Source organism: Phoenix dactylifera, chromosome 5, assembly GCF_051530095.1.
Source record: "Phoenix dactylifera cultivar Ajwa chromosome 5, Ajwa_hap1_PhDact_Kaust_v1.1, whole genome shotgun sequence".
Lineage (NCBI taxonomy): Eukaryota > Viridiplantae > Streptophyta > Magnoliopsida > Arecales > Arecaceae > Phoenix > Phoenix dactylifera.
Window position 1 is genome coordinate 8052340 of NC_143194.1, and position 11989 is coordinate 8064328.

Below are 11989 nucleotides of genomic sequence, written 5' to 3' on the forward strand. Positions count from 1 at the left end.
CTGAGAGTTAAGATCTTTAGAGATCGCTCAAAGAGACTTCTGGGCATGTCTCAAAAAACCTATGTTGAAAAGGTTCTTAAACACTTCCAGATGTATGATTGTAAGCCTATTGATATTTCTATAGCAAAAGGTGAAAACTTATGTCAAAAAATGTATCCTAAGACTCTAGAAGAGATTGAGAAAATATCTTCATGTTCCCTATTCTAGTGCTGTAGGTAGCTTGATATATGCTATGATGTATACACGACCGGACATATGTTATTCGGTTGACTTAGTTAGCAGATTTCAGTCAAACCCCAGATTCCTCTATTGGAAAGCTATCAAGAGAGTTCTGCGATACCTCAAAGGAACGATGGACTATGTGCTCTGCTATTAGGGTTCGGATTTGCAGCTTATTGGCTACATTGACGCTGATTGGGCCAGCGATCTAGATGAGCGCAAATCGACTTCTAGTTATGCTTTCTTGCTTAATAATGGCGCCATTATCTGGAGTAGAAAGAAATAATCTTGTATAGACTATGGAGTCAGAATATATAGCATGTTCAGCAGCCGTTCAAGAAGCAGTTTGGTTGAGGAGGTTCTTTCAGCACCTTCGAGTTATCAAGGATGCTTCAGATCTTATGACGATTCATTGTGATAGTACGATAGCAATTGTTTATGCTAAGGATCCCAAGTATCATGGAAGAATCAAAAATATAGACATTTGATATCACTACGTGAGGGATATGATTGCGCATAAGGAGGTAGTCTGAAGCATATTTTTACAAGTCGCATGGTTGCGGACCCCTTGACTAAGCCTATAGCAAGAGATGCTTTTAAGGCACATGTTAAAAGTCTAGGGTTGCATAGATTGTAATTTTTCCTACAGTTGACTATGATTTGTACACCTATTTGGGATATTAATGCTATTCATTGTTTGGTACTTTGTCATATAGCATGATTGATGATGATCATTGTTAGATGTATGCCCTAGAAGCCAATCTGGCGGACACATTATTAATTCTAGGACATAAATTTGTACTTGACTTTATTGTTATTGAATAATAAATGGGCATCTTTTTCATTCATATTGTTTATGTGTCTATGAATCGTCCAAGGAATTAATAAGATGATGATACATATTCTCAAGAGTTGAGAATTTGAGCCATGTATCATTGGTGATTAATTTCTAAATGCTCCTGATCAATGGATCATCACGAGGACGGTGATCGATCCGATCAGTGCACAGATCACTATTCTTCTGGATGGACGAGACTCGAGTCCACAGTGTAGGGACACTGAAGTGATAGTGCAGGTGCTTGTTAGAGAACAAGGGTACTGAGCGTGACCAAGACAAGAAGTCACTTGGATGTCTATCCACTCGTCAGTGACTTGCTTGATGTTGCAGTAGTATGACTGGTCCTTTGACCTGCGGTGCTTCGGCTACTCACAGTGAGGTTATTGTAGTTTGACTACACGTATACATGGTCTCTAGCCATATGGGTCCTTGTAGTGTAGATTGGCTGCAGTAAGTTCACTGTAGGAGTAGGGTATGCACTTACATGGAATCTATCGACCTTGATAGAAGAGGAGTGATCCTATGTGATTTATTAGACTGAGTTCTAAGACCTTGGCCAGGGCAGTAATATAAAGTGGAAAAAGAGTTTTCCACTATCGAACTCAAGTCGAATAAATCTAGACATATGACAGACGACGGGGTTTAACGAGTTATCCATGACCTCCGGTCTGTAGGGATCCACGATAGAAGGACTGTATCATACGATAACTGCACCTAGAGGTTCATCATTCTATTCTGCTGGGTGGCCACTACATACTGCTAGGTGTCACTGGTGGATGGTGAGACTCACAGGGATCATCTTGATGGTCGATAAACCCTGATGAGTTGAGTTGAAATTGTTTCAACCCATTGAAAGGAGTTTTCAATGATATTGTGATAGAGATCGCAATATGTCTCACTACCAGTCAGAATAGAACCTATGGGGTCACACACATTAGAGGTATTGACCGATCCGAAGGTTGAATGTGATTAGGAATCACAAATAATCAATTAGATTGATAAATGGATAACCCGCTAAGAGTTAGTGGTTGGAAGAAGGAACAATTGCAATCAAATTGCAATTATTTAATTAATTAAATTTAATTAATTGGACTTGATCACGAGTCCTACTTGGAGTAGGATCCTTGGAGTCCTAATTGGATTAGGATTTCAAATTAAATTAGAATCCTATTTGGAATAGGATTTCTAATGTCCTAATTGTCTTAGGGCTGAAATTTGAACAAGTCCTGATTAGATTAGGATTTTCTTAAGTCCTAATTAATTTTAAATTTAATCTAATTAATTTCATGACTCCTAATTGGATTAGGATTGAAGAGTTCAATAGAGTTATGGTTCAATTAAGTCCTAATTAGATTAGGATTGGGAGGAAATTGAAATAGGTCCATATAAGTCCTATTTTGACTAGGATTGGACTCATGCTCTAGACCCAAATTAAAACCCCCTTTAATTTATTTAAATAGCAGATTTAAATGAACTTGAGGGAGGGGCCCACGCCCCTCCCCTTGGGGTGTGCGTGGGAGAAAGAGGAGGGGCGCACGCCCCTCCTTGTTAGCCAAAAGAAGAGATAAAGATGAGTTCCTAAAAAATAGGAACTCATCCTTATCTCTTAACTAATTAAAAGGGAGCATGGAATTTCGAAAAAAAAATGAATGTTTTCTCCTCATTCCAGCCGTGAGCACCCTCCTCCATCTTCCTCCTTTGAGCCACAATCAAGAGAAGAAAAAGAAAAGCTTGGGACGCCCTCTTCCTTCTTCATCTTGGTTCCAAAAGGAAGAAAAAGAGAAAGGCTGCGGGTCTTGTTTTCTTCTTCCTAAATCCATCCTTCTTCTTCTTCCTCTCAATCCAATCAAAGGTTGATTCAAAGGAGAGGACTTCAGCCATCCATAGCCATCTCTGCAAGGGAGCTAGCACCTCGGTGAGATCCAAAGGCTTCGATCGAGTCAGTACTTCGTGTGGATACCTGTAGAGGCCGGACGCGTGTGCGGCTTCTACTGAGCCTTGATCAAATACCACGTAAATCAGATTTGCGGAGACCATCTACCCGCACAAGGTGAAGATCTGATCTTCTTAATGATTTTAAAATGGTTTAAAATAATTTAATTCTAATCTATCTACAAACGAATGGTTTTAAAATACGTTCATGCGATGAACGGATCCCGCATAGTTTTTCCGCTGCAATCTGAAAATTATTCGAAATTTTCATGGCATATGTGGGATGCTAACAGTGGTATCAGAGCCAGGTTATGTAGATTAAGATTAGAATTAAATTTTTCAAGGCATTTTAGATCTAAAATTTAAGGGATTATGCTTGCTGAAAATTAAGTATGCAGAATTTTCAGCTTGCTGTTTTTTCTGCATACTAATTAATGGATGCTTAGATTAATGATTCTAATGCATTAATAATGTGATTACAAATGTTTAGAATCAAATCATGCATGATCAGCAAGTCATGAGATGATATAATCAGTTAAATTACAGATCTGAAAATAATTTTTTATGCATGTGATGCATATGGTGATGATCATGGATGGACCCTTTGAATGTGCTGAAATGTTCTGCGATGTTCTGTGATGTTCTGTGATGCATGTAATTTTAATTTTCAGATGCCTGCGTGCATCTTAAATTCATGTATTAGAGGCCTGCGTGTCTCAATGAAAAGGGTTGTAATTTTATTTTTATTTTTATTTAATTTTTAAAGTAATCTGGGATGTAAACTGTGATGTGTGTTGCACGTCGATGGTTGATCGATATGTACATCAACAAGCTCAACATGCGCGAATCAAGTTCAAGGGTTGATTGAAGATGGATCAAGGAGTTGATCACAATTGGACCTAGAGGATCAAGATCGAGTCAAGAGTTGAAGACGATCAAACCAATTGACGTGCATGTGCTTGTAAAATGACCCCATCCTGGATCCATGATCATCACCATTTAATTTTATTTTTGATAAATGCCTGGATGTTTAATGCTTATGATTATGCGGGTAGACTTATATTTGCATGAGATGTGAATACGCGATCGAGTGAGACCTAAATCGAAACCTCCCTAATCAGTCGAGGGTGAACCAACATGAGTTAGTCATATTAGATTAATTGATCTAATTGGTGTCTAGGCAAGCCTATAAGGTGGTTACTTAATTAGGACCTTACTCTCTGAGTAAGGGGAGCCTCCCACCTGCTTACCTGGCCAATTGTTCGATTACTTCTTATGAAGAACTCAAGTTGCAAACACTAAGACTTGATTATGCAATATTAAGTCCATAGGTCTTCCACCGTAGTAGAGCTGCTAAGGTCTTTTCGGTGTTGATTTGTTTCGGCTGGACACAGTGGGCAAGTTGCATCGGGGGACTGGACCTCTCTATTAGACATGAGATGTTGTGGGGTAAAGGTGGGGTTGGGCACCAATAACTGTTAGGTGAGGACCCAATGACGACTTTATTTCTGCGGTTATATGGTGGGTCTGACTTAACTAAGTAATGGGGCCAATAACTGTTAGGTGAGGTCTTCATGACTTAGAGACCAAGTACCACTGCAATTTGCTTGAGAAGCATTGTACAAGAGTTGTACACTCATCCATTTATATGTCACCAATAACTGTTAGGTGAGGCGGCATGTAAATCGGTGAGACCGCAGTACCCACTAAAAATCCTAGTCGCATAGGGTTTTCGTTTCTCCATCAGGGGAGTATGAGGGATTCGAGAAAATAGTGGGAGCATATTTGTTTTAAAAGTCCCTAGAACAAATTAAGTTCAAGTACAAAGTCTAACTAAAATCTTTACTCTCTACAGATCACAATGTCAGCTTCAAACCCTTTGACCTGAATCCTTGAGACCAACAGACTGACCGAAACCAACTATAAAGACTGGCTTAGAAACCTGAAAATTATTCTGAATTGTGAGAAAATAGGGTATGTGCTCGAGAATGATATCCCTAGGCTACCAGCACGTCCTACTGATGATCAGGTGCTACATCATGGCATCCATGACTAACGAACTTCAATGCCAGCATGAGAACATAAAGACTGCTAGGGAAATACTGGCTCATCTGCAAGAGTTGTATGGTGAGCAGAGCCGCACTGCACGCTTTGAAGTGTCCAAGAGGCTCTTCAAGGCAAAGATGCGTGAGGGGCAGTCTGTCCACGATCATTGTCTGACTATGATCAAGAACCTCGAGGAGCTTGAGAAGCTCAGTATGTCCATGCATAAGGAACTGCAGATAGATCTGATCCTGCAATCCCTTCCTGATTCATTTGGTCAGTTTATAGTAAACTACCATATGAATAAAATTGAATGCGCAAAGACCGAATTGTTGAATATGTTGGTAACTGCTGAAGGGAGGTTCAAGGGGCTCTGTTCTGCTGCTGAGCTGACTTCTAGTTCCAAGAGAAAGTCTACTTGGAAGAAAAAGAAGCCTGCAAAGAAGCACAAGAAAGACAAAAAGCCTAAGAAGGAAGTTCATAAGAAAAGGGCTGATGACAAAGGAAAATGTTTCCACTGCAACGTCAACGGCCACTGGAAAAGGAACTGCCCTTCATACCTCAAGAGCCTGAAGAACAAAAAGGACACACCTTCTGAAGGTATGCTAGACTTGCTCGTGATTGAAACTAACCTTACGGTTTCTTCTACTTCTAGTTGGGTTATAGATTCTGGTTCTAGTGCTCATTTGTGCACTACTATGCAGGGTCTAAAGGAAAGTAGGAGGCTGGCGGAAGGTGCAGTGACCCTTCGGGTTGGCAACGGGGCAAGAGTTGCTGCTGTAGCTGTGGGCACCTACCCTCTGCGATTACCGTCTGGATTTAGTTTATTGCTTAGAGACTGTTATTATGTCCCTGCTGCTAGCAGGAATTTGATTTCTGTTTCGTGTTTAGCACAGGATGGTCATGTTTTGACTTTTGACAAAGACTGCTGTTCTATTTATTTCAGAAATAAATTAGTTGCACGTAGTTTCATGATTGACAGTCTCTATCACTTGCATATTGATGTGTCTGTGAATGTGTCTGAGCAAGTAGTGGATGCCATAGGATCTAAAAGATCGAGAGATGAGATAAACCAGAAGTATTTGTGGCACCTCAGGCTTGGCCATATTGGAGAGGACAGAATGAACAAATTGGAGAAAGATGGGCTTCTTGGCCCATTGACTTCTGAGTCATATCCAGTTTGTGAGTCCTGTCTTCAAGGAAAAATGGCTAGGTTATCCTTTGTAGGACATGGGGAGAGGACCACTGAAATACTTACCCTGGTACACACTGATGTGTGTGGCCCATTCGATGTGCTAGCCAGGGGTCGTTATTCATACTTCATTACCTTTACCGATGACTATTCACGATATGGGTATGTGTATCTTATGAGATACAAATCTGAGTCTTTTGAAAAGTTCAAAGAGTTCAGAAATGAAGTAGAAAAACAGACTGGAAAAACCCTTAAGGTTCTTCGATCAGATCGAGGAGGAGAATACCTTAGTGGGGAATTCCGAGATTATCTCAAGAAAAATGGCATAGTCTCACAATGGACACCTCCGGGTACACCTCAACTCAACGGGGTGTCAGAAAGGAGGAATCGGACTCTATTGGATATGGTCCGATCCATGATGAACTTCACTGATCTACCTATGTTTCTTTGGGGAGATGCCTTATTATCCGCAATTTATTTATTGAATAGAGTTCCCTCTAAATCCGTTCCTACCACACCGTATGAGATATGGCATGGTAAGAAGCCGAGTCTTGGTCATCTCAAGATTTGGGGATGTCCGGCCCACGTCAAGCGACTACAGGCGGACAAGTTAGAGCCTAGGACCATAAGTGCTCGTTTCATTGGATATCCTAAAGAGTCATTAGGATACAATTTTTTTTACATCTCAGAGGATCACAATGTGTTTGTGAGCCGACATGCCGTCTTTCTGGAAAAACAGTTTATCCTTGATAGAAGCAGTGGGAGAAAAATTGAGCTTGAAGAGAGAGTCTCTGAAAAGCAACGAGTCATGGATCCTATAGAACCTATTCATACAGAGCCAGTACACGTAGTACCTCCTCCACCTCGTAGATCTAGTAGGGTCTCCCATCCTCCCGATAGATACTTAGGTATACTAGTAGAGGACACCGAGGAAATGTTTCTCATGGCAGATAGGGAACATGTACAGGATCCCAATACCTACGACGAGGCGATATCTGATATCGATTCCGAGAAATGGCTGGAAGCCATGAAGTCAGAGATAGACTCCATGTATTCCAACCAAGTCTGGACCTTAGTAGATCCACCAGAAGGTATAGTACCTATTGGATGTAAATGGATCTATAAAAGGAAGATAGGTTCGGATGGAAAGGTAGAGACCTATAAGGCAAGGCTAGTAGCGAAAGGGTATAGTCAGCGCGAAGGCATTGACTATCAGGAGACCTTTTCACCTGTAGCCATGCTGAAATTCATTCGAACATTGCTTGCCATTGCAGCATTTCATGATTATGAAATATGGCAGATGGATGTGAAAACTGCTTTCCTAAATGGATATCTTGATGAAGATATCTATATGGAGCAGCCTTTGGGTTTCACTTCTAGTGATGGTGATCACAAGGTCTGCAAGCTGCAAAGGTCCATCTATGGACTAAAGCAAGCATCTCGGAGTTGGAACACTCGTTTTAATGATGCGATCAAATCGTTTGAGTTCATCAAGAACGAAGAGGAACCATGTGTTTACAAGAAGGTTAGTGGAAGTGCTGTTGTGTTCCTCGTACTGTACGTGGATGACATCCTCCTGATAGGAAATGATATTCCTATGCTAACCTCGGTCAAGGTCTGGTTATCAAAAGAGTTCTCCATGAAAGACCTTGGGAAAGCATCCTACATTTTGGGGATAAAGGTCTATAGGGATAGATCTAAAAGGATGCTTGGCCTATCACAAAAGATATACATAGAGGAGGTACTGAAGAGGTTCAGTATGGAAAACTCCAAGAGGGGTCTATTACCCCTTAGACATGGGATTCATCTCTCCAAAAAGATGTGCCCCAACACATCTGAAGAGATTCAACGCATGAGCAGGATTCCTTATGCTTCTGCAATAGGAAGCCTCATGTATGCCATGCTGTGTACACGACCTGATATAGCCCTTGCTGTGAGTGTCATTAGCAGATATCAGTCGAATCCAGGTGAAGAGCACTGGACTGCTGTGAAGAACATTCTTAAGTACTTAAGAAGAACTAAAGATTTGTTCTTGGTCTTTGGAGGAGCATCAGAGTTAAAGGTAGAAGGATACACAGATTCAGACTTTATGACTGATATTGATGATAGAAAGTCTACATCTGGATATGTGTTCTTGTGCAATGGTGGTACGGTAAATTGGAAGAGTTCCAAACAACCGATCATTGCTGATTCTACCATGGAAGCTGAGTATATCGCCGCCTCTGAAGCTGCAAAGGAAGCCTTCTGGTTCAACAAATTCATTGCAGAGCTAGATATAATGCCATCGGATGCCATCACACTCTACTGCGATAATAATGGCGCCATAGCTCTTGCTAAGGAGCCAAGGTCTCATCAGAAGTCCAAGCATATAGAGCGGCGCTTTCACCTCATACGCGAATACCTCGAGAAGAAATATGTCGAGGTGCAGAGAGTAGACTCCGCGGACAACGTGGCAGACCCGCTCACTAAGCAGTTAAATCAGCAGAAGACAGAAGCCCACCTTGAGAAGATGGGACTTAGATATATGTCTGATTGGCTTTAGTGCAAGTGGGAGATTGTTAGATGTATGCCCTAGAAGCCAATCTGGCGGACACATTATTAATTCTAGGACATAAATTTGTACTTGACTTTATTGTTATTGAATAATAAATGGGCATCTCTTTCATTCATATTGTTTATGTGTCTATGAATCGTCCAAGGAATTAATAAGATGATGATACATATTCTCAAGAGTTGAGAATTTGAGCCATGTATCATTGGTGATTAATTTCTAAATGCTCCTGATCAATGGATCATCACGAGGACGGTGATCGATCCGATCAGTGCACAGATCACTATTCTTCTGGATGGACGAGACTCGAGTCCACAGTGTAGGGACACTGAAGTGATAGTGCAGGTGCTTGTTAGAGAACAAGGGTACTGAGCGTGACCAAGACAAGAAGTCACTTGGATGTCTATCCACTCGTCAGTGACTTGCTTGATGTTGCAGTAGTATGACTGGTCCTTTGACCTGCGGTGCTTCGGCTACTCACAGTGAGGTTATTGTAGTTTGACTACACGTATACATGGTCTCTAGCCATATGGGTCCTTGTAGTGTAGATTGGCTGCAGTAAGTTCACTGTAGGAGTAGGGTATGCACTTACATGGAATCTATCGACCTTGATAGAAGAGGAGTGATCCTATGTGATTTATTAGACTGAGTTCTAAGACCTTGGCCAGGGCAGTAATATAAAGTGGAGAAAGAGTTTTCCACTATCGAACTCAAGTCGAATAAATCTAGACATATGACAGACGACGGGGTTTGACGAGTTATCCATGACCTCCGGTCTGTAGGGATCCACGATAGAAGGACTGTATCATACAATAACTGCACCTAGAGGTTCATCATTCTATTCTGCTGGGTGGCCACTACATACTGCTAGGTGTCACTGGTGGATGGTGAGACTCACAGGGATCATCTTGATGGTCGATAAACCCTGATGAGTTGAGTTGAAATTGTTTCAACCCATTGAAAGGAGTTTTCAATGATATTGTGATAGAGATCGCAATATATCTCACTACCAGTCAGAATAGAACCTATGGGGTCACACACATTAGAGGTATTGACCGATCCGATGGTTGAATGTGATTAGGAATCATAAATAATCAATTAGATTGATAAATGGATAACCCGCTAAGAGTTAGTGGTTGGAAGAAGGAACAATTGCAATCGAATTGCAATTTAATTTAATTAATTAAATTTAATTAATTGGACTTGATCACGAGTCCTACTTGGGGTAGGATCCTTGGAGTCCTAATTGGATTAGGATTTCAAATTAAATTAGAATCCTATTTGGAATAGGATTTCTAATGTCCTAATTGTCTTAGGGCTGAAATTTGAACAAGTCCTGATTAGATTAGGATTTTCTTAAGTCCTAATTAATTTTAAATTTAATCTAATTAATTTCATGACTCCTAATTGGATTAGGATTGAAGAGTTCAATAGAGTTATGGTTCAATTAAGTCCTAATTAGATTAGGATTGGGAGGAAATTGAAATAGGTCCATATAAGTCCTATTTTGACTAGGATTGGACTCATGCTCTAGACCCAAATTAAAACCTCCTTTAATTTATTTAAGTAGCAGATTTAAATGAACTTGAGGGAGGGGCCCACGCCCCTCCCCTTGGGGTGTGCGTGGGAGAAAGAGGAGGGGCGCACGCCCCTCCTTGTTAGCCAAAAGAAGAGATAAAGATGAGTTCCTAAAAAATAGGAACTCATCCTTATCTCTTAACTAATTAAAAGGGAGCATGGAATTTCGAAAAAAAAATGAATGTTTTCTCCTCATTCCAGCCGTGAGCACCCTCCTCCATCTTCCTCCTTTGAGCCACAATCAAGAGAAGAAAAAGAAAAGCTTGGGACGCCCTCTTCCTTCTTCATCTTGGTTCCAAAAGGAAGAAAAAGAGAAAGGCTGCGGGTCTTGTTTTCTTCTTCCTAAATCCATCCTTCTTCTTCTTCCTCTCAATCCAATCAAAGGTTGATTCAAAGGAGAGGACTTCAGCCATCCATAGCCATCTCTGCAAGGGAGCTAGCACCTCGGTGAGATCCAAAGGCTTCGATCGAGTCAGTACTTCGTGTGGATACCTGTAGAGGCCGGACGCGTGTGCGGCTTCCACTGAGCCTTGATCAAATACCACGTAAATCAGATTTGCGGAGACCATCTACCCGCACAAGGTGAAGATCTGATCTTCTTAATGATTTTAAAATAGTTTAAAATAATTTAATTCTAATCTATCTACAAACGAATGGTTTTAAAATACGTTCATGCGATGAACGGATCCCGCATAGTTTTTCCGCTGCAATCTGAAAATTATTCGAAATTTTCATGGCATATGTGGGATGCTAACAGATCACACATATGAACATACTACCTGATTATAGTATGTAAAGGTATGTCAACAGACAAAGATTGGCTCACTCATACGAGCAATGGCCTTTGGCGCTTGGATATCGAGCTGAGATGAGACAATATTTTTAGGTTTGTGGAACAAGTTAGGATGATAAACAAAAATATGTCGCCTTAGTTGGAGCTAAGATGAAATCGTTTTTTTTTCAGTGTATGGACTGTACATAGAAAACCCACAATCCATGTAGCTTGGGATTAGCCAGATGAGCGATTCACTTTTGGCACCCTGGGGAGACGAGTAAAATGAGAACTCAGGTTAGGCGCTTGATAGCAACTAGACTAAGATCTGTATGATGTTTAAGAGTTTAGACATATGCTCTTTATCAAAGAGAACTCCATTGTAGCATGTATTTCATACTACATGTGTTTAATTAGACCAACTATGGAAGTGAGAGAATGAATCCCTACTTCCTCACTGTGTGAGTCCTTGAGTTATTTAATTGACTTATTTTATGCCCTTGTTTACTTTTGACTATGTCATAAGACTAAGGTTTTGATGTCAGCTACTCTAGCATGTTGCCTATGACTATGATTGATGTAGTCTAAAGGGGCATTGCTGGAAAAGCAATTAGACCAAGGTTAAGTGGCATGAGAGCGAAGGGAAGACTATTCATTGACACATCAGTGAGTGTATTTGCTGTCGACAGGTTATGGCACTATTTTGTATCTTGACATAATCGTGAATACATCATGGTAATAGTTTAAGGATCAAGCTTTGTTTTGAGTATTAATGCTTGAGAGGGATTAAAAAAAGCTTGATCTGATGTGTCTGAATGGGTCTAGGGCATAACGAGACACTTAGGGATGTTGCTATGCTGGTCT